The sequence below is a fragment of the Pagrus pagrus genome (assembly GCF_965226575.1).
Source record: "Pagrus pagrus genome assembly, chromosome: 2".
NCBI lineage: Eukaryota > Metazoa > Chordata > Actinopteri > Spariformes > Sparidae > Pagrus > Pagrus pagrus.
Window position 1 is genome coordinate 28,798,181 of NC_140186.1, and position 24,012 is coordinate 28,822,192.

The 24,012-nt window shown below is 42.0% G+C and overlaps 1 long non-coding RNA gene across 1 annotated transcript in view; it reads left to right on the top strand.

The window, feature by feature from the left end:
• LOC311267110 overlaps positions 1 to 24,012 on the top strand; it is a 182,987-nt gene that overhangs the window by 140,666 nt on the left and 18,309 nt on the right. The window contains exon 3 of the long non-coding RNA XR_014623792.1: positions 6,767 to 6,883. This is a non-coding gene — a long non-coding RNA (uncharacterized lncRNA). The remainder of the gene's footprint in view (positions 1 to 6,766; positions 6,884 to 24,012) is intronic.

The following is a 24,012-nucleotide window of genomic DNA, read 5'->3' on the forward strand; positions in this document are numbered from 1 at the left end:
TGTGATGTGCAGGTATACTAAGTTTAGTTTCTCTTGGATGGATGACAATGATTAATCGATGATCGGTTGATCTCCATTAATAACAGAATACATTTAAAATATATTATCCTACAACACAGAAGACCAGAACTGTGCAAAATATGCTGTCAGAAAAAGTCAGTAGGAGGCTTCAGGCTATTTAGGGGAGCAGTTTGTAAAATATGGCTAGACTTTTAGTTACATTATCAAAAGAATGAAGAAAATACAGTGTTGACGTAATGTCAAAGACATCTATGTATTGCATTGCAGACATGTCTACTGGAGTAAGCATGCTAACCAGCTAGCTGCAGGCAAATGCTAACCAGCATCTGTTGGTCTCAGAGGTTGTATTCAGTCCTAATCTGGTGTCCCGCCTTCACTGGGAGGCCGGTTGACTGAGGTTGGTGCGAAGTCCATCCAGCTAATAGGGCCACTTGGCTTCACGGCTTGCTGAGCTACTTGCTAACGGCATTAATCTAACAATGACAATCTGGATACTGCTTCGTCACAATCAGAGCTTATGGGAAAAAGTCATTTTGGGTCCCAGTGCACCACCTGATGTAGTAATTGGCCACTAGGAAAATTCACTTTAAAGCCCGGTGATCTTCCTGGGGGCTTGGCTTATGGCAACTAGCTAGCTATAGCAAAGAGTAGCAAGTCTAATAAAGTGAGCAGCACTATGCTGCCCCCTACAGTTTTGGAGCTACCTCTGAATTCTGGCCCTTTCATACAAATTACACATTTTAAAAGACTGCTCCACCAATTTAATATTGCACTCCTATAGCAGTGTTTGACTCAAGATGGAAGGTTTAAAAAATGGATAAAAATTGACAAAACAGAACCAGAGATATTATCTTTTTTGCATGACCCCTTACAGGAAATGATATGTAAATCAAATCAAGACCTGACATGACCTGGCACGCCATTGTGTAGGCACAGAACTGCTGAGGGCCAAGCCTCAGGTGCACAGTGGCCTTAGGAAATAAATAAATGTTACAACTAATTACATGAATAGCTTTAGGTGATCATGTTCACTTGCATTTCCACCTGCTCAGACCAACCGGTTGGCAGAGGTGCACTCTCAGACTTTAATATTTGTTTCTGTATTGATACACAGACTGTACACACTGTTGGATGGATAAGGACTGATGTTTAACAGTTTTTTAAATATGTCTTTTGTCAGACACACTTAAGATTAAGACTATACTGCGGACGCCTTCAATTCTATTTTGTCACATTTTAAACAAAAACAATCTTTTTTCTGTACCACACAAAATAAGGAAGCAGGGAAACAGTCTCAAGTCTTACCTGCAGTGATAAACAGCAGATGTTATGACTGCAACATGCCAAATTTTACAAATACAGCAAACAGTAACAGCAATGTTGCCGGAGGAGAAAGTCCCCAGACTCCCTTCAAAAATCCTGCCGTTATTTATTTTGTTGAGTTTGGGCGAACCCCACATATTTTGTGAGATGCTCTCAACAACAAATGATTAATTCTTTATGCCTCTGACTGTTTTCTTCATGAAATTGAATACGTCAATTTATTAATTTAATTTAATTTAATAAAGAAAAACTCTCAAACTGCTTTTTAAAAACGTAGCTTCTTGCCTTCCTACTACATGCTGCTCTGCGTTTCCTGGCATCCATTGTCAGTTTGTTGTTGTGTTGCTGTTTCTTTTCTTTTCTTCGGTGAAGCACATTGTACTGTCGGACTGTGACTATCACGTGAAGTCAGCTGGGATTCCAAAGGTGCGTTTCCATGGGCTGCCAGGGCAAATAGTGTCTCAACCACAGGGAGCTGATAATGAAAATGCTCTTCAGTAATCGCTCTTTATTCGTGTCAAAGGGAGTTTGAGCATCACAATTTTAACAGTGGAACAGCCACGACCGTCATTTAAGTGCTATAACTTATATTAAAAATTGCAATGCTGCTGGTATTCCTAAAAGTGTCTGCTTGTTGTGTAATTTAGATTAAAAAGCAACTTTTTAAATGAAAATACAAAGCAAATGTGATAAATTTGACCTATTTCGGCCTCAGATGGTCATACTAACGGGACAAATTTTGCCGTGGTTACTTTTTTTCACAGGGTGGGAGATGCATCTTGGTTATTTGGCAACGATCATTGTCAGTCGTCAGCCACTTTCATTGGTGACCCATCATCCACATCCATTCACGGCTGATGCAGGGTAGCTCCATTCCGCTGCCCTGTTGCTTCTTTGAGAAATACATGGTAGTGGAGCATGGAGACGGTTGTAACACTTTCCCTTTCAGCACCGGGCAGCAGCTGAAGCTCAGGAGCGGGTCGTCTAGTAATCGGAAGGTCGCCGGTTCGAACCCCCGGCTCCCTCAGCTGCATGTCGAAGTGTCCTTGAGCAAGATACCAAAACCCCAAATTGCTCCTTGCATGCAGCCTCTGCCATCAGTGTGTGAATGAGCGGTCAGTAGACTGGAAAAGCACTGTAGAAATGCAAGTCCATTTAACACCCATAACAAGCTGAGATTTTATTTGACACCAGGTACTTTGGCTATTAAAAGACAATAAATGCATTACTCACTATATTGGTTCACTCACTCACAGCAGTTCTGGTGTTAACTGAAGGTTTGTGCTTTCAAATTTGGTTTATTTGATTTATTGCTCAACACTTCACTTGAAATTGTTATGACGCTGGGCCCCACAACACTGTTGTAATAATTACGATTTTTTTAAAACAATCAACTGTTGTCTTGTGTGTTCAGCACTTGTTGCTGTAAAAATAAAAGAGTGCCTGCCTCATTTAGCCGTGATCAAAACAAACAATATGAAGACTGAAAGTGCTTGTTTGCATATCTCTAGGTCCCTGAAATGCAGTGCTTTTAAGATTGTATTATTACAAATCTTCTAAGAATGGCGTACCTGCAATATAAGGGCGAGTATGATTGCCTGTAAAATAAATACATTTACGGATGTGTTATTTCATTTTCATTTTCATATTCATTTACAGGACACGTCCCTCTCCAATAACTCAATCTGTCAGCTTGAAAGAACTTCATTCACCCGTCATCTAAAAGTGATTCATTTCCCTTCCGTCTTTGTTTGAGCCATCACAAATGGACGGATGAACGACTATTATTCTGTGAGATGAAGAAATTACACAAGTTCACGGCCAGTACAAACATGAGGTGTATTGAATTTAAGGACACAAAACCAACTCTTCTCCTCTCATTCTCACAGAAACGACAAGTTACCCTTGAAAAATAAGTCTTCCCACTTCACAGAACATTTCAGCGGCTCAACTTTCCCAGCAAGCCTCCGAGGCGCACACACACACGCGCGCTCTCAGTCCACTCGCACCACCTTTTTGAAATTCTTCGGAGCAGGTGGACTTCCCACTCCCCAACACAAAACCAAAAGACAAAAAGCCACTTCAGAACTCAACGACTTCTAGTCCCCCCGTGGGACTTAGCGGATTAGCTAGGAGTGAGGGAGCGAGAAGCGAGAAAGACTCAAGAGTGAAAGACATAAAGAGGGAAGTGAGAGAGAGAGAGAGATTGGCTTCCCCTTTTTATTCCCATTGTGGGCCATGGGCCGTGCCGTCTGAATAGCTATGCTAATAGGCAGCTGAAAGTACGAAGAGATAACACAAAACCCACTTGACTTCCTGACACCTACTTGAGTGGGGCCACAGCGTTTTCCAAGGCTAGTTGTTATTCATGGCGCCTCGAAGTAGCCTGTCCGTCAGCCTTAGGGTGGACGGGTATTTTGTCTTCCGAGTAAAATAGTCGAGCACGGAGCAGGTTCTCCTCTTTGTGGGTTACCGTTACAATTGGTGGCTTAAGTATTAATTATCATTTAAATGCTTGTAGGAATGGAGAGGGTCTTTTTGAAGGTGGGGAGTGCAGATTAGGGTCTTGCTGCGGTTATGGAGATTTAGCCCGATCTCTGGCAAGAGGTCGGCAACTGGTGAGATTTAATCATCTGCAGCAGCTGCAGGGTCTCCACAAACACCAGATATCACGAGTAGCTCTCTGTCTACGTGTCGCTGCCCACATGGCTGTGTCGAGACGGCGGGCAAAGGAGAGCATCTTCTGGAAGATTGTTTGCTGTGAGCATGCGGCTTCCACACAACCCCACAAAGAAAAAGAAAGAGACAATGAAAAAAAAAAACTGTGTCCACAATGCGAGCTCGAACCCAAGGACACGCAGACAAAGGAATAGTACTGTGATTTTTTACACACTTAATTAACGTGGGCCTGCACTAAACTACAAATCTTTCTCTGGATACAAACACACACACACACACACACACACACACACTGACAAGTACATCCTAATGCACTGTGGGGTGTTTCCATGGTGAAAAAGATTTTCAATGACATTTTGAAGGGACAAAATGTACCTCTGAGGCTATTCATAGTGAGCATGTGTCTCTCTATTCCTGCAACTGCTGCTTTCAAATGTGGTTAGTTTATAATCAAAATGGTGACGGGAACACTTTAGTATTACTTGAAAACGACTGTGACACGACTTCATGGCAACATTTGCTGAGGTCACATGTGATGTTTCCCATTTTTCAAGTCTAATGCCGCCATTGTGCGCCTCAGCCACGTTAAAATGATCTTATCAATGTCCAAATCCTCCTTTGAATCCTGTCTGTTTTTAAACTCTGTTCGGAATCCAGGATGCTATTTTTAATGAGGAAGAGTTCTGATACGGAGCGTAAGAGGTAATCCTCATGTGTACATGGTGTACAGACAGCATCGAGAGTGACATGGCGTGGACAGTTGAGTTGATTAAAGGGGATGTGATGGTTCCTGATTAAAGGGTAAGTTTTGTCCCTTATCTTTTGGGCTATGACAGCTTAAGATGGCAGCTCACTGCCATAGAGGGGGAAACTCACACCCATCACAGGGAGCAGTAATGAGAGGAGCCCCTTTCTTGGCAACGATTGAGGCTGGTGGAAATATATTTCTTTTCCGCCTTGCAAGTCATACAGTACGGTTGTGTTTGATCAACATTCAAACAGCTTCCTCCTTCTTCGCACATTAGGCTTGAATCAATGATTGGTGTCGTGCGGCTTTTTTAAACTGCAGAAAGGAGGAAAAATCGCAAGTGTTTAAATTCCATGCGGCCAACTTTGGAGATCTTTCATTTGGCATTGAGTCCCTAAAATGTTATTTCAATTTTGTTTTTCAGTGACAGCATTTCACTGCTTCTGGGCATCCTGTTCAAAAGCCCTCAGCAAATGAAAGAAATTGCATCAGCCAAAGCATGAGATCTCTCCACTAAAGTAGAGTCACTTAAATGCTACTGCACTTCAAGTCACAGATTGTGTTGTCGTTTTGCCCTCAATCACAGCGTTACTTTGATGCCGGCCCTCTTGTTCAGAAGACAAAAAAGGAATTCCTGCTAACTCCTTGAAAGTCTTTGCACATTTCAGACTCCTTTCTTTTATTCAGGATTTGGGAACAAATCGTTATTTTGTTCCATGTTCATGTGTAAATTGCGCTGATAATTACTGGGCTGAAATCTGTGTCTGGGAGCACAAAGCTAGCTCTCGCCATCATTCTATAATGGAGCCAATTTGCATCTGCTTTCACTAAGGCTGCTGTGGCGAGCCCTTGAGAATCAGAGGTTGATTAATTCGTCCGACCACAATTTATAAGCAGCTGTTCAGGTGGCTTTTGATAGCGAGTGTGCGTGAGCGTGTGCGTGACTGACTGACTGACTGACTGACAATGTTTAGCCCCGTTCGCACTTAACTTCACCACATCTGTAGTGATGTGTGAACACGAGTTCGCCTCTGACTTCCTACACTTGATTTGCTTATGCCAAACAACTTGAACTAGTTTTAAAAGGTCACTGCCATGAGAAAAGATAAGCCCCCCAGGCATGGATCCCTCGAAAGCTGCCATGGCTTGGCTTTAACAGACAGTTTGGATTGGCTGAATACCTAAATTGAACCTGTTTCCCCCTCTCGCTCTTTTTATTGGCAAAGGAAACATTTAGGTATCAGCTTTCTTGATTAACTGGTGCTAACTGTCTTTTTTTAAAGTAAAAATAACATCTCCAAGGGCAGATTATATCATCTGCAGTTAATTAGAGATTGTTCCGTAATGGCTAAAGTTCAAATTTTGTCTGTTGTCTGCACTCAGGATAATTTAACAAGTGTAGCCTTGCTGGTTTTTGCTTTTTTTGTTACCCCATAGTTTTCACAAACTACCTTTGTTTCAGGGCGTCGTAGAATCATTATCGCATCAGAGCTACTCAGCCCGTCTCCGTTGACAGATTAGTCGGTTGTTGTGGATTCAGTGTTAAATGTTGAGGCCGACTTCATTGTGTTCTGGCTGATTGTCTTGTTATGTGTAGTTGGAGTCCTTTAAACTTGTGTTCAACAATTTACATAGATCTGTATTTTTATTCAGATTTGTTTTTGAATTTGTCATCCTTTCCTGTATGTGGCCTTCCCTCTTTCAGGTCACCATGGTGATGAGGAGTTTTTGTGGCTCAGGTGCCAGTTAGTGACGCCTCATACCTACGTTCTCATTGTAACGTGTGTTCTCTGTGATTTTGTTGGTCTGTTCTGTGCGTACGACATCTACTGCATGTCTGTGCATCATGGGAGAACAGTCTCTCCTCTGTGGCTCTTCCTGAGGGTTCTTCCAATTTCTTCCCCTTGCTCTTTTAAAAATTGACCCGACTCGTCTGGCCAAGTTTTTATGCTGCTTTCTTAACGTCTTCATAATTGTCTCCTTACACTTGTTTAGATTGTGTCCATATCCGAAGAGACTGTCCTCCCAAGAAAACTTACGTTTATACTCATGTGCGACACATGTCTGTCAGGGAAGAAAAGGAAGAGGTCACCTCCGCACATGGAGAACGGGGTGAGTGGAAAAAACTTTAACACAATACCACTATTTGTTTCCCTTTTCCTACCCACAGTTAAAATGAGTTTCTTCAAAGCATGACCTTGATCGTCCCCTAGCTGTACCTGTGATGACAAAGATCTGACTACCCTAGTTTAGACGCATTACAGATGCAGCTGTGGTCCTTTGTAAGTGGATCTACACACATCTACACATCGAAATAAATACTTATAGACACAAGGTCAGCACGCCCCGAAAGATAAAGATTTAAGCAATGTGCAATGTCTTAACTGCACTTTCTAACGAGGATCAAATGTTCTCAGGGTGTTTTTTGATGTTCTTCAGCAGCCAACATGAAAGCAAATGGGGCATTTTGAGAAGCACAGGTTGTTTGTAGTGCACTTCACTTGGAATTTCAAAGTAAGAGGAAAATTAGAGGAATCAAAAAGAAAAGCAAGAAACGAATGCTCCTCTCACCCATTGCAAATAAAACTTTAAGTATTATTTCTTTTAATATCGCTGATCAGAGCGCTCTGTTTTTCACAACAGGGTTGCGCTCACAGACTGCAGTGCAGATGGAGAATACCCTCCACTGAACATGAAGTCCCTTCATCTGATTTTCATTTTCTGTGCAAACTTTCTTTGTAAATATAGAAAAAAAAGAAAAGCATCTTACTTCTTTTTGTATGAGGGCTCCATTTTTTTTTTTTCATTGCAGGGAATCTTAATTAATCTTAACATTTTGCCCACGTGCAGGCCATCGACAAATTGCATGTTTCTTTTAAAGCCGAGCTTGACAAATGAAATTATTTTTTATGCCGTTATAGTGACAGGGGTGATGTTGAGGCTGCTCAGCCGGACCATCTATCACGCAATCCCTGACACGGAGGGTAAATCAATCAAAAAAGATGACCGAGGGAGAACCAGCGTGCTCGCTGCGTGGCCTTACTTACTCCTGCCAAATGTCATTTTCAAGCAGCTGAGAAGTCTGAATATCACTGCGTCTTGTGGAGAAAATGCATATGTTCACCTGATGACCTATGGTGAGAAAGCGATGCATGGTGACAGAAGAATGGAGGAAGGGATGGAGAGCGCAGGAGGAGAGGTGGGAGAAGGAGGAGGGGTGAAATGGAAACGTCGCCAAGGCACAATGGAACTATATAAATCTAAGCAAGTGCATTTGATCATGGGCTTTTGACAGAAACAGGGATGGGAGAATGTGGTGGAGGGAGGCGGTGCGGAGGTGAGGAGGTGTAATGCCATGATGTGACTAGCTACAGACGTTTTGTGATTTTGTGCACGTCCAGAACACTGCCTCTTTGTCATGCCAAAGTACAGCCGTGGCAAGGGTATAGCGCTGTGATATTTCCAGCTCGCTGCGGTGACACATGTAGTGGCTTCAGGCCATGCAGGTTTAGTTAGAGCCTGACTCATGGTCATGATGTAGTGTCTCATACAGTGATAGCTTTGAGACATATGAGCTGGTATTTCCAGTTCCAGACACGGGCCGCCATTTCCCCCAGCTGGATTAAAAACCATTCCCGAAGGAGAACTCTGGATTGATTGTGTTCTTTGGTTTAGGAGCAGGTCTAAACCAATGCTGTCACACCAATTCCCAGCATGCTCTGTGACAAAGAATCCAACGGGGAGAACATAAAAAGTGAATTGCTCTCATTAGATTTGTTGAGGAAGTTCTGGCCTGGGTCAGATCATAACCAAACAGTAAAACAGGTCCATTTAAAGGCCCGTAAATAGCATTCGAATGTGAAGTTAACTTTGAGGGCATCCAGTTAACAATAAAAATAGTTCTTTAACAAATTGTTATACTCTTGAAATCATGTAATTAGAGGGCACTCCACTGATTTTTTACACATGGAGGTCATTTGTCGCTAAGAGCACCAGGGTTACGGATTACTAAGAGCGCTACTCCATGTGTTTCACATTAATTAACCATGCTGGCAACCGGTCTAATTTGTCCCTCCACATTTTCATAATGAACTGAACATATTTTTACACCTCTCATAATAACATCAAAGATAGAAACATCTGAGACGACATGTCGAGGCATGAGCCTTTCCACTGCCGTTATCCACTTACTAACACCAAAGACGTTTTAGAGGGCGACAGACCACTTTGAACAGATAATAATAGTAACGTCAGAGTTGGTGGGTGTATGACACATATCAAGCCCCATTCACCCCAAAAGCCAATCGTGTGCTTTATAGCAGCCGAACGGGGAAAGGTATCAGCCAATCGCGTTGTTGAGCCGACATGACCGAGATTCATGACCGAGACAGTTTCAACCGATTTTGTGTGTGGCTGCAGACGAACTTCAAAGAAGCATGAAAGAAGAGGATATCACACTAATGCACAGGATTACCAAGTAATATACCAAGGATATTCACAGATTAGACCTTAAACTCACATTTGTTCAAGTGTTCTGATGGGAGTGAGCTGACAGCGTCACGTCGCGGCACTCTGTGTTGAGCTGTAAAGGAAGTTGGCGTCGTGAAACCGTGTGCATGAGCAGCAGAGGTATAACAAGCCACCAAACTTTTTAAAGGTGTTATTGATAACATTCAGCTGTAGCTGTCGAACCACCCGTCAGATTTCTTACACAGCGGTAAATAAAACAATAGTTTTGGACCCGACAAAGATTGTAAAGTTATAAATTCACAATCATAATAATGTTTTTAAGGAACAGAGATACTTTATTTAGGCGGCTGTGGCTCAGGCAGTAGAGCGGGTCGTCCAGTAATCGAAAGGTCACTGGTTCAATTCCCTGGCTCCCACGGCTGCATGTGTAAGTATCCTTGGGCAACATACTGAACCCAAAATTTCTCCTGATGAGCAGGTCGGTATCTTGCATGGTAGCCTCTGTTATCAGTGTACGAGTGTGTGCGTGAATGACTGAATGAGCGCTCAGTAGACTGGAAAAGCACAATAGAAAATGGAAGTCCATTTTTATTCTGCACCTTTCTACAAGCTCTGCAGACATATTATTTATATTTGTCGACAAAAACACATTTTTTTACTTCTTTGTTTTTTATCAGATTTGACTGGTGATGCTATACATGCAGTTTTTATGTCCAGGTGACCATTAAAACTTAAGTTCTGGCTCTCTCCCCATTCATTCAGATAAGAGCCTGGTCATGTTAGCCCGAAACAACTGCCTGGGCATTGCCAAGATGGCTGCTGAGTGGCAAGACTTGCCCCTAACCCAAACCCATTTTTTAAATTATTATTATTATTATTATTAGTAGTAGTAGTAGTATTATAATTATTATCAATGCGCGACAGCAGCCAGATAAAGAAAAACAATATATAATCTACTGTATGTAACGCTAACGTAAGTTTATTATCTAACAACAGCTCTGACAACCTAAATATATGTGAACTGCGTTAAATTCAGTCTCATTTACCATTTAGCTGGGTGTGTCTTTTTTGCCATGCCATCACCAGTCATGCACCACCAATGTGTTTATTATTAAATTGTTTACGAGACCACAAAGTTGTCCTACATCTAGCCTCTGAGCCTGTGAAAACAGTTCAGGGAGCTTTTTAAAGTTCAAAATAAACTTGAATAACTCAGCAAAATACTCACATTTGTGTGGTCGCAACTGTTTCAACTCTCATAATGTAATTTTCCAACACCTCAGAGTGTCTGTTAACACTACATGGACACATGTACTGTATTTTCACTGTAAGTATTAAATTATTAAACACTTAGTGTTATTTCAGAACACCAGACAATGTGATTTTAAGGCAACACTGAATGTATTGATGTACTTCCAGAGTGTTAAATATTCAACAGTAGTAGTAGCCTATCATTTTACACCAGACAGTGTGTGTGTGTTTACACTAAATGGGCACATGCGTTCTCACTAAAAGTGTTAATTATGGTGGCAGTTAACAGCACTATCACTACTGAGGTCTGACAGTTATTGCACCGGAGCATCCTGAAATTCACTTTACTTCTAGTCGGGAAGTTCACAAACTCTGGCGGTCTCAGTTGTTGCTCCAGTGTCGATGTTATGAATAGTTGTCTGCACAAAAGGTGTGCATCTTGGCCAGAGGCTCTTCATAGGAAATGTTGAACATGAAGGGGAATTGAATCAGTTCATCAAATGCAGCTAGTGAACTAGGTACCCTACAGGGGTTCAGGTGTTTGTCCACAAAGAAATTACTAAAGGTCAGACCTGTTCTTTGTTCTGCTGACAGCAAGGGGCCGCTGACCCTCCCTACCCCATAGATGATTATCAATTCTGCAGCATGATAACAAAGACCATTTCATAGGAGGGGGTTAAAAATGTTTGATGGACGCACTAAGGAAAAGCAAACACAAATGTGTTAATTGTAGCTACTTGAGTCACGTGTCGGTAAGCAATATCAGAATTGCCACCTACTGCTTATCAAGCACTCATTGGCATTTTTGCCAATTTTCTCATAAATTCAGTTACAATTTGTGATACATTTGGATTGGCTACTCGTACTGACATGATGTTTTTGACAATAGCTTGTCACATCACGAATCCCAGTTCACGACCTGTCAGATAAACATAGACAACAGCATGGGCCAAAAATAAAAACTAAATAACAAACAAAAAAAAAACATTGAGCCATAACTGGTGTCATAAACAAGCTAACAAGGTGCTGCTCATTTTGTCAGGCAGGTCACTTGTCATTCAGGCCTCAGCTGACGGCAGCAGTGACCTGTCAAAGATGGGCAGCAGGGAGCAGCATTATAGACTCTAAGCTCATTAGGGCCTGAGGTTTAAGAACCGAAGTGAGAACACTTGATATACAAAAAGGCATTTTATTCTGCTGTCTCTGGTTCAAACCTTTCTTCCCTGCTGCATTGTGTCATATTAATCATCATCGTTTAAGGATCTGAGGAAGTTCTTTCTACAACCGGCCATAATGTAATCAGAGTGTCAAAAACGTCATCGGCATATTTATTATTTAATAACTGTGAGCAAAAAAAATATCTGCTAGCTTTTTGAGCACTGACCTGCTCATATTTTCAAGAATTCAACCTTTTTTCTTGTTCTCATGTCTTTAACTAGTTTGAAAAAGTTTTTTGAATGGCGGTGCCTTTTAGAGACTGAAGTCAAATACTGCACACCATGCATATAGCAGTTAGAGCAACGGAGGAATTTGATTACGCAAACTTTACAGGAAAGACCTCTTAACCTCCCTATGAATTTATAACTGGTGTATGTACTTAAATACAATTGTGTGATATTTGTTGATGCTACTTTATACTTCGACTACACTGCATTTCTGAGGGAAATGTACTTTTTCCTCCACTCCATTTATTTGACAGCTGTAGTTACTCTGTGTTCCACAGACTCAGTGTACCTGTGGCGTGAGGAGGGAGGTGGGGATGTGTGGATTTGTCTACTGAAAGTGTTAAAAGAATATATTTTCCCTCGCTTTCCCTTCCCACCTCTAGTCTCTTTATTGCACGCACACCAGCTTGCCCCGCCTGCGTCTTTCTGTTTCCCTCTCCTTGTATGTGTCTGCTCTGTGGACTTTCTTCGTCAGCGGTGTTGCAGTGTTTTACAAAGCCGCCCAGAAAACACAATTGCATTTTGGATTTTTTCACCCACCATTCTGTTTTCACAACAGCAGGTGAGCTGCATGTGGAGAAGGCTTGTTGTTGATGACGCAAGCATATGGAAACATCCCAAACCAACGTGGTAATGAACCAGGCGCACTTAAGAGCTTACGGAAAACAATGGCATTAGTAGGCATACATTAGACAGGAGAAGTCGTACCACAATCTGTGCCGGCAAGTGGCAAGATGGAGGCACGCATAGACATTATGTTAAATGTGTGAAATGTTAAGTTTATTGTTTTAAGGCAATGCACGGCAACTATGTGCAATGACAATGAAGGTATTTTAATCTTGTTAAGGTTTGCAAAAAGGTGAGGACCCTGACAAAACACAGGTGCACACAGAAAACAGGCGAGAAAAAGACAAAGACAGGAAACAGTGACATTTCTATTCTAACCTACCTGGACATTCTTTTCTGTTTTTCTCCACAAACCAGGTACAAATATGGAGGTATAGAACGAGGGGAGATTGTCCACTAGAGAATCAATCACGGATGGCGTCGTTCTCTCACACGGATATAAAAGAAATGAAAAAGAAGTAATGATGAAATGGGTTGCCAATTATACTGTGGCAGCTAATAATATACCTGGGCAGCACGCAGTTTATGTGTGATAAACACTATGACATGTGTCTACGAGAGAGAGCCCATCTCCAAAGTATGTGGTGGCCAACGCTTGATATTGTGGCAGAACGCCACAATTAAATAAATGTATTAACTGTGAGTTACTTGTTCACTATTAATTTTCAGATACAGGTTTAAATGTGCGATATTTAAGAATTATATTTCAAAACATTCAAAAATGTACTAAAATTATCAAAACAAAATGTGAAGAAACAACAGTGTTGATGTTCTGTCAAAGACTTCAATGTAGTATGTTGAAGAGATATCCACTGAAGTTAGCATGCTAACCAGCTAGCCCTGGTCCTGAAAAGCTCTTTCTCCCAGGGGTAGAAAGCTCCTGTGCTAACACTGTGTTACTGTGCACCTTTAAAGATTAAATCACTTTTCCCCAACCTTTTTGGCTCGAGATCCCTTACAGAAAAGCAGTGGTTATGTTTCCAGTTCCACCAAAGACAAAGTTCCCTGCTACACTTCCAAGACACTTAGTTAATAAAAGAACCTAACAGAGGTCAAATAACCCAATTTATCATTAAAAAAAAGACAAACCCAACCTGAACCCAAATATTGTGTTGCTGAATTTAAATTATTTCTTCTTCCCTACCCCATGAATCATTGCACAACCCTCTAGATTTATCTTCTGACTGTTTGGAAGGACCTGACCCCTTGGTTGGGTACCGCTGGACTAAATAAACTCTATATAAAGCTTTTACTGTAAAGCGAGCTCTGGGTCAACCAACTATGACAGTAAAGTGCTAATTAACAGATTAATAATGACATATATAATAAAAGTCACAGGGGGCACTTTGTTTCTAAAGACTGAGTACTTCATCTTATTATACTTAAAATAAATGTAGCTGAATATGCTGTTCTTTTGCTTGGGTAAGATTTTAAATGCTGGACTTCAACTTGTAATGGATAATTTCCACATTACGGTTTTGGTACCTTTAATACGTGAAGGATATAAGTACCTCTTCCTTTGTTGCTTTTAATACTTTTGGTGCCTTATAAATGCTTGTTGTAGGTGTTTAGGAAATCCTTTCTGCTCTTAATTACCTTTTTCATTTCATTGCATGGTCGAGAGAAGGGCGGAGTGTGGGAAAATAAAGGGACGCTGAGAAAAAAGAGAAGTGAAGGTTGACACCATATCCCGGGGTAGCACAGGTGGTGAGAATGAGGTGGGCTGTTGGCATCGCCATATGAGCATCCGCTCGTCCCAAAATTACATTGTTGTAGAGTGACAAACAAACACGCACACGTTGCACACACACACACACACACACACCTCCGTGCATGCCAATTCAGATATAATGCACGGATGTCCTCTACGTTTCATCATCAAAGCCTTATCAGGCTGCGCAGGGTCTGAAGGGGAGAATATGAACCGGATAAAACAAATCGTTTGATGTGTGAAAGACAGACACTCCAGCTCCAAAGTACTTAAGCTTCTCCTCCCAATGGACTGACAAGGGATGAGGGTAGGAGCGAGGAATGAGTGCTCCTCTCTTTTATTCCCCTCCCCTTTTCCGTTCATCATGAGGAGTTTCCAAACCGTTGCGTCATTGTTTATGCAAGGTCCCAATGTCAGCACGAGCAATGTCAATTAAATAAATAAAGTCAATATTGACAGACGTTTCAAAGGCGTGGTGGAGCAGCGAGAGAGAGAGGAGACGGAGCGAGAGATAGTGAGTCAATGAGGAATGGAGGGAACATGAAATCTGATGAGCAAGTTAAGTGTACATTTGAGTGTGTGTGTGTGTGTGTGTGTGTGTGTGTGTGTGTGTGTGTGTGTGTGTGTGTGTGTGTGTGTGTGTGTGTGTGTGTGTGTGTGTGTGTTGAACCATGGCGGGAAAAGGAGCAAATTGTGCAATGTGTTTCATGTCTGGCACTGCTTTGATATCATCACAATATGTGTCTTATTATTTTTTATTTCCCATCTTTTTCAAGTTACTTTTGTAAATCTTTTGATACATGCAGCCATATTATCAGCTGTGAAAATCACCCGTTGGAACCGAAATCATCCGCTTGTTGAAATATGGATTTCCACGGCCATTATTCACAATCTTGTAAAGTGAAACAGATGGCAGATCCAGTTTCTTTGTAGATATTAAAATATTCACCAAGCTGCCATTAATTCTTTGATTGTCTGGCTTAACAAAGGCCTTTTAACTCTGGCTAATTTCCCTTCAAAGGAGTGGGAGAGTCTCAATGAGTTATGACCATGAATATGGCTCTTTTCCTAAGTCTTTTAAGATGAAAGGCACCCTATGCTCCTGTGTCAAACGCTCAGCACACCTGACCCTTTTAAAGTGCAGAAAGGGTTTTTTAATATTACATTGAATTGTTCTCGTAGATGATCACGTTTTGAACACATTCAAATATAAAAAGCCATAAATATATTCATTTGATGATCGCAGAAATGTTTTGAAACCTGACTGATGTCATGAATTTTGAAGCCCAAAATAATTTGGCCCATGCTCTCAGGTATATATTACCGGGTTCGTTCAGAGCTCCTGGTTGCCCATCTGTTGAAGTCACAAAGAAATTTCATTATGGACCATCAATGAAATTCAGAAGCAAAATTACCATATCTGCAAACACTTGCTAATGATGACCACAGGACCGGAAAGATGAAGTGATGAGATGAGCTTTGTTGGGGGTTATGAGCATGTTGACCAGATGCCAAGCCACCTGCTACTAGACTACAGTGAGAAAACAAGACAGCGCGCACTGCAACAGCAACAAACAAGAGGGAAAAGATTCCTCGGTCTGGTCTCGTTGAGTTAAGCTCAACAAAAGGCAGCAACAGATTCACCAAGGATCAGACCATTTTTTAGAAAATTATCTTCTTTTTTTTTTTCTCGCCAACTTGCATTTAATTTCTGGAACTGATGCACTGCACCTGTTAATTAAGCCTTCGTCAATCTGTGTAAGGTAGCGGGGAGCCTCCATCAAGCAGGATTAGCAAATGACTCAGATGTCAGTGACAAAGATGATAAAAAGGTTTCCACACCTGCTTATGCTGATTTCCCTTTTTGCTATCATCCCTATATGCTTATATGATCCCATTCACACCAGGTGTTAATAAGCTTCCTGAGTGGTTAAACACATCTGATCATACTCCTTTACATTTACACATGATACTGATAAGTAGCCTCATTAGCGCAGATCTGGTGGAATTTGCAAACTACAAGCATGGTACATCCCATGTCATAGGTAGCAATGCAGTATATGCTCGAGGGGATTGCTACGACATAACAGGCCATCCTCATCAAAAACAACCACATAAGTTGATCCTAAAAGCAGCTTATTACGCCCCTTATGTAAGTTTCTTGTTAGGCAGTGACCTCTAGTGGTTGTTCTAATTATTACGGCAGCAAAGGAGGAAGTCAATTGTAGTTGTAGTACAGAGCGACAAGTCAGCATATGGATGAGATGAGGGATGGATGATTGTTGTTTGTGTCCAGTATGAAAGCCAATGGTTAGCTATTTTGAGGTACGTTTGCAACTTAAGTTACACAAGTAACAGTTAAGTGGTTTTAATTTTCAGCCAAAACACAATGTTTTCCTAAACCTGACCAAGTAGTTTTCTTATCTGAACCTTGCCAAACTGCGATCAGTTGACGAAGTTCTGGTGCGCCTGTTGCTGGTAAGCTGAACTGTCACGTTGAGTTGGGAACTGTGATATTTGTCTTTTTGAGATTCATTGGCAATCGACCTATTCAGCCATTTAGGTATGAGGATGTGTTTGAGGTAAAAAGCAACGGCCACGTAATATAGGTGGCAACAATGTATACAAATTGTTACTTAAACAGCAGGTCATCAGAACCAGTGAAGACGCTTGCTGTTACTGACAGATTGGCATAATCTCGTCACGTTACTCCCACATTGAACATCGTGGCGGTCCCTCATACACCTCCTGAAGCAACACTGCTGTATGAACTCTAACTATTTCTCCTTCATAAGCAAAGGCACAGGATGAATGGATAGTCTGTTATCAATCTGTTTTAGCTGAGGATAAGAATGCCACCAAACTGTACAGACTGTAGTTACACCTGGTTGGTATCCGATACAATGTGTGCCAGACTACCTCCAGATGTGGCTGCATGTACCCAATCAATTAAGTGTTTCTGATTCTGATTAATACAAGGGTGTAAATACAGTACAGTGAACAGACATACATGGGTCATTGTCAAGGAATGTTTTCATTCTACGTACATACATAGATACAAAGAGGCAGTCAGTCTGTAGTCTCTCTCAGGCCTGAAGCTTGTATATGTTTCTATTGAGTATGTGGTTTACATCCCCAGGTGTTTTTTCTAATGTTTCCACTACACTGGCGAGTGTCCAGTTTTCTGATTTAAGTCTTGCTACCTCAAGTTATATCACCGAGAATTTGGAGGCTGTTGACCACAACCACCAGCTTTTATGCCAATTCAAGTACTTTTTCGCATCTAGGTGCTGTATCGTAGGCAACTGGACTTGTTTCAGTTTCTTGAAGACGTTTCACCTCTCATCTAAGGGGCTTCTTCAGTTCTAACTAACTGGAGGGGAGTTGCTGGCTTTTAAACTCTGTGTGAGTGTGTTCTTACAGAGTCGTTAAGGACATGTGTGAGCTCTGAGTTTCAGAGTCGTTAGTTATTTTTTCGCAGTTGAATGTAGGAAACAATTCAACTTCACAGGGCTATCAAAACAAGCACAATTGTAGCTCCTACATCAGAGAACAAAGGACAAAGTTAGACCTTTGTCAAGTGCTTATAAGACTTTGTGTAACAGTGGGAAGCAATAGAATGTTTACAAGGTTCAATGGACAATCAATGGCACTGTGTTGCAATTCCAGTGTTTGAGTCATTAGAGAGATTGTGCTCTTGAGAGACCTGAGCAAGTATACATCCTTACAGAACTTTTTCAAAAGGCTGAGTAATAGATATTATAAATTGATCCACTCAGAGGTTCTCACTGTAAATGATGGTGCTTCTGGTTCACTTCTGTCAGTCAAGTTTATCAGTAGAAGAGACAATGGTAAGTGCATCTCTTTTAAGTAATTATCTGTTTAACTTTGTAATTGTACACATGAATGGTCATGGACATTTATTGAAAAAAATAAATAAAGACCAAATGTCTTTACTTCTTCACATTTGATTCTGTCACTTAGTCTCCCAGGTTCCATCGGAGTATGCGCAGAGTGAAGTTATCTTCCATACGCTGATGACCCAGGTCGGCTCATTTATCCTATTCAGGAAGCAAGAGATTGATTGTGCCTGTGCCATCGCTGTAATTATACTGTCATCACTTAATCAACCTTATTGGATTCCTCAAGCGGTCGCAGTCCCTGAGGCTGGAGCTGGGAGAAAGATTGACTTTTTTGGACAGCAAGAGAATGAGAGGGAGAGAAAGAAAGAGAAGGACAGAGCTTGAGAGAGAGAGAGAGAAAGGGAGAGACCAAATTAAGCATGGAGTCATTTGAGAGGCAAAGCAATGGGGTAATAAGGACAGAGAGACATCAAATAAGTGAACAATGGATCTAAAGGAGTGCTACGGTTACGAGAGGATGTCGAAGATGAGTACATGGTAACAGTAAAGTGGACCAGAGAGGGGCGAACGGAGATGATCAGAGATCAGGTGGGAGGGGGCAGGCGAGGACTCCGAGCGATTGTTTCCTCAAGTTTGTGCCTGCCCCACTAGAGAGGAGCTAACAAATGGTTAGGGTGTCACCTGCAAAAGCAGTTTAATAATTCATTTGTCTATGGGGCTGGGCAGAAAGGGCTTCTTTGAAGAGCGGGGCACAGATGGTCATCAGAGTGAAAGAGGTACACACACACACACACACACACACACACACACACACACACACACACACCTACACCAATGCACCCACACATATGCACACACAAAAAAGGCCTGTGCTGGAGACCGGCTCATCACCTGGGTGCACACCATATGCCGCGGTGGCTGACAACCTGCTCTCTAGGCCCATGCTGAGAAACGCGCACAAACGCATATGCTTGTTCACGTACGGGAATCTTTTCCTATTTTATATCCGTTCCACTTTCCCACCGCAAAGGTCCTTTCTTGCATACTGATGCGCAATTGTGTTTATGTGGGCTGCGAAGATAAGAATTTACCAGCTGATATAAATGCCTGGCGGAGTGTCTTCACCTAAACACTGAGCCACATCAGTGCACACATACCCAAAGTCAAATACAGGAAAGGCAAACAGCCAGGTATTCACACACTGAGGTGGCGCGCACACACCTTTAAGAGGATGTGACGAGGAACGTAAAGTGTGCTCTCTGTCAATCCATCATTGTGTGAAATTACCCGTTGTGACGAGAGCATTCCCTCTTTTGCCATTTCACATCTGACTAAGCCCAATCCAAACACTGAATCAGCCCCTTAAATCTAATGATGCAACACCTACTGTAACAACCAAAAAAGCTCTGCATCCTGCCATCTTGTTAGGACACATACCTGCCCCCAGCCACTAAAACAGCAGCCCACCTTTCATTCAATTACTGTACTGACTTTAATGGTTATGAGTTCTCCTTTTGTGCCTAGCATGCTTTATTCCTCTCCCTGTGTGGCTTGTAGGTGATTACTTCAAGGCAGTAAAGACCTCATTGGGGGTTCTGCTGTTTGCAGACATACCGCAGGATTCTTTGTTTGATGTGATATCTACAGGGATTCTGATATTTCCATTATAAAGAAAGGGGCATAAGGTATATCCTCACAAAAGTTGTTTCAGGTTTTTGAGCTACATTTACAACCGATTTTCACTGTGGTATGTACGGTATTAGACTCAGGAAGAAGAGGTGATGAGTAAAACTGGTTAGAAATTACAAAAAACTATTTAGCTGGAGAATTAGCAGAGACGGAGGACTTTTGATGAGAGAGTGAGTTTGAGTGGATGATAAGTGTAAACCCAGGCTGACCCACCGGGTTCAGACAGAGGGGGCCACATATTGATGGAACAGACTCCAGACGACAAGCACCATTACCCTGCGGATCGCAGCAGCTAAAGAGAGGGCATGGAGGAGCAGAGGGGGGTAGAGGGGTTAGAGGAGAGAAGATGGTGAAGGGAGGGAAAATGAGGTAAACTTAAACACAACAGAAAGAGAAGAGCCAGACAGATAAGACACATAGCCCATCTATGCTTAGTGGAAACCTCTGTAGCGTCTCAGCTAATTTGCAATTAATTACTGCTGAAATAATTAGTCCATCAACAGAAAAAATGGGGGTAAAAGGTTCATCATTTACAAAGCAAAATTTCAAATATGTGCCGGTTCAAACTTAAGAAATCTGAAGATTTGCCCCTTTGCTGTGAAATAAGTCATTTGAAGACCTTGGGGTTTGGGAGCTTGTGAGGGGCAACTTTCATATTTCCTTCTTTTTTTTCCCTTTACATGTTTGAGACTAAATCTGCAAATAATTAAGTAGGGCTGCAATTAACAATTATGTATTCTCATCTTATTTTAATCCGTATTTAATCGATGTTTTTCAATTCATGAATGAATCCTTTATTGAGAAAAGTTCTTGGAACCCTAGGTGCTGTCTTTAGATATATAATATGTGAAAATTCTGCATTACAGTGTCTAAAAACGACTAGATTGTTGTGAGTTGTGTACCTTAATTATTCCAAATGTTTCCAACAATGTTGAAAACTTGGCGAAATCCACGCTCGTAATGGTTTATTTACCACCAGAGAAGCCAGTCTGACTGCAGGATCATTTGTGTTCCTTGGTGTTTCTCACAGGAGTTTTAACTTGTTCCAAACAGCCAAATTACTTTGCTGAACATTAGCCGTAATCCAGCAAGCAACGATACGCAGGGGGTGTCTGCTTTGGTGTGTTTGGACTCAGGGCAATGACTTAACTCAGCACTCACCAGAAACTTTAGTTCTCTTTCTTTTTTCCCTCTGTCCTCTCTGTAATGTTACGTTCATTAAGTGAAGTACATTTCCCCTCTAGCTCCAGTCGGCAGTCAGCATTACAGTTCATTTACAGCCAACAGTGGAAGTTACTTTGCGGATCACTGATGCAGTCAGGTTGATAAACGGGAGTTAAGATAAACCCACTTTTAATCCCAAAGGTTATCTCTGAGCTTTCCTCCGGTCTGTAAACTCTGAATCAGGGCAGAATCCAGTGTGACTGTGGATGTTTTTTCCTCCTGAAAGTCTGGCTCTGCAGCCGACTCATCCAGAGCTGGCAGCTTATTATGACCCAGAGCTGGCAGCTTATTATGACCCGTATTTACTTATTATGACCCGTATTTACATGTCTTGTGAGGTGGTGGCCTCTCTTGGCTTTAGTAATTATTAAGGCTACAAAGGACAAAGTGGGGTCAAAGAAAGGGGCGGCTGTAGCTCAGAAGGTCGCTGGCTCGAACCCCGGCCCCCCTGGGCGGAACCGAGCCACATGCCAAAGCATCCTTGAGCAAGATGCTGGACCCCGAAATTGCTCCTGACGTGCAGTTGGCACCCTGCGTGGCAGCCTCTGCCGTCAGAAAGGGCCCTGCGATGAACTGGCGACTTGTCCAGGGATATATCCTGGCCATCGCCCATATGAAGACTGGGATTGGCTCCAGCAACGCCGCAACCCCCTGAATGGGGGGGATAAAGCAGCAACATCCCCGCGACCCTTACGGAAAAGCGGACGAGAAAATGAGATGAGATGAGATATTATCCAAAACCAAAAGTCAAAGGTGAGTTCTTTTAACTTGCTAGCATAATGAAGTTATGTTACGTACATAATGTAACGTTAGTTACTTTTGTAGGTTGGAAGTAAAGTTACAGATTTTAAGCCAAAACACAATGTTTTCCTAAACCTAACCAAGTCTAGTTAAACTAGTTTTCTCGCCTTACTGTACCAAACTGCAACGCTCAGCGCCTGTTGCTGGTATGCTGCTGTCTTGGAAACGGTGACATATGTTGTTTTGGGAGTCGCTGGCAATATACATTTATTCATTACCTTTTTCTTGGTCATTTTGGTATGAGGATGTGTTGGCCTTAGCATTGCGTATAGAGTTCAACACAGCATGCATGTTTCTTGTTCATCACTGCAACTCTGCCTTGAGGTTTAGGGAATTGGTGTTTTAAGTAACAGCGACAGCAACTGTATTTTCTACCATGATGAGTAAAGTTTGCAATTAATCAACAGTTTACATGCATGCTGAACCATGCGTTTGTGTGTGTGTTTGTAGAGAGGTCCTTATGTGTGTGTGTCTGTAAAACTCGCCCATAAAATCACCAAAAAGAAGTACAGACTCTCACCATAGTTTTTCTTCTCTCAAACAGGCTGCCATGAGGCACATAGTCTTCAGAGATACACTCGCCAAACTGGAAAAAATCTACCCGGATTTGGCGCTTGGCGGTTCATTTTGGACCCTGCCCTACTGGCAAGAATACTTACAGGTGCCTTCCAAAATCATTACTCGTCACGGCTGTAAAATATAACAGTAAAGTAACCAACGTTGACTGTCAAGAAACAATAACAGGTGTTTAAGACGTATGTTTGGTTAACCGATGCGTCCAGCTGAACTTCCTCTCTTTATACCTATATCTAAAACATGTAACTCTACATAGGACAAGAGTCCTAATTCCAGGGCTTTGCCACTCAAACATATAATGTCAGCAGGCTTTTACTGAAATGATTGATGCTGATATTTTTCTTGGCAAGAAAGTCTGTGGAATGACCATCTGTATTCCTGATCGCCTGAGAAATATTTTTCTGAGGTTCTGAATTGCCAAAAATGTAGAACAACTTGTGTCCCACATTCAGCCCTGTTTCTTAAGATTCTCCACATTCAAACGGCTAAACATAGAGCAACTTACTTCCTAAAATAAGTCCTCTCTGGAGTTGTAGATGTGCTCTACAAGTGCATTTTATGGATTCAGAAAAAGTTACTGTCTCCAATGCCTTCCTGCATGTCCTTGATTGTTCTTTTCTTTTGTTCACTTGACGTGAATTGTCATGAAAATGCACCCAGTTGCATACCTCGTTTACCTGCGCTAAACCTGTGACATGACTCGCACAGGCAGACAGGATCTCCATGGCGACAAAGTGAAATTATAGGTACGCGGTAGGTGAGAGGAGAACAGAGGGGAAAGAGGTGTTAGAGTCATACAATCAGTGGTGACAAGCAATCACTTGGGAGTTTTATAAAAGCACACCGGCAGTTTGGAGGAGACGAGGCTGAAAGGTGATAGATGACTGGGCTGAAGTACGGAGGATGGGAGGGATGCATGGATGACATGATTACAGGAGGATGAGGCAATGAGCCTGATGAGACTAAATGGGATATAATACAAAAGCGGGAGAAGAGGATGTGTTCAGATGTGACTGAAGAGGAGGCTGAGTGTGCGGTGAAGGAAAACAGGAGAAGGCAGTGGTGGTGAGCAGCAGACACATAGCTAGGTGAGTGTACAAGATTGATTGGTGATTGCTCTTGGATTTTGTGGCACCGAGTGTGGAAGCAATAAAGACCAAGAGAGGGAGAGAGTTGTAAAGAAGAGGGAATATAAACTCCCAGATGCCAGGTATTTTTCCTACCGGGAGGCGAGACGACAGGAGTCTAATGAGTTCCCTCATAGCCAGGCGGGTTCCATCTTATGAATCACACAAACAGTCTCACACACGCGCGCACACACTAGCATGAACGCTCACAGAGCTGTTATGAATTACAGAGCTCTCAGCCTAAAACCTTGGCCCCGTACCTCATCGCATGATACAAGTGTACATCATTTTGCGTGGCCGATCGATCCCTCCACAGCCGTTTGACACAAATACACATGGAATCGAATGCAACATGACATATTCCATCACCTGCTGTACCCTTGAATCCCTACCGACATCCTCCTGAGAATCGTTCACACAATGGACATCAATATATTGACGCAGTCTAAGCAAAACC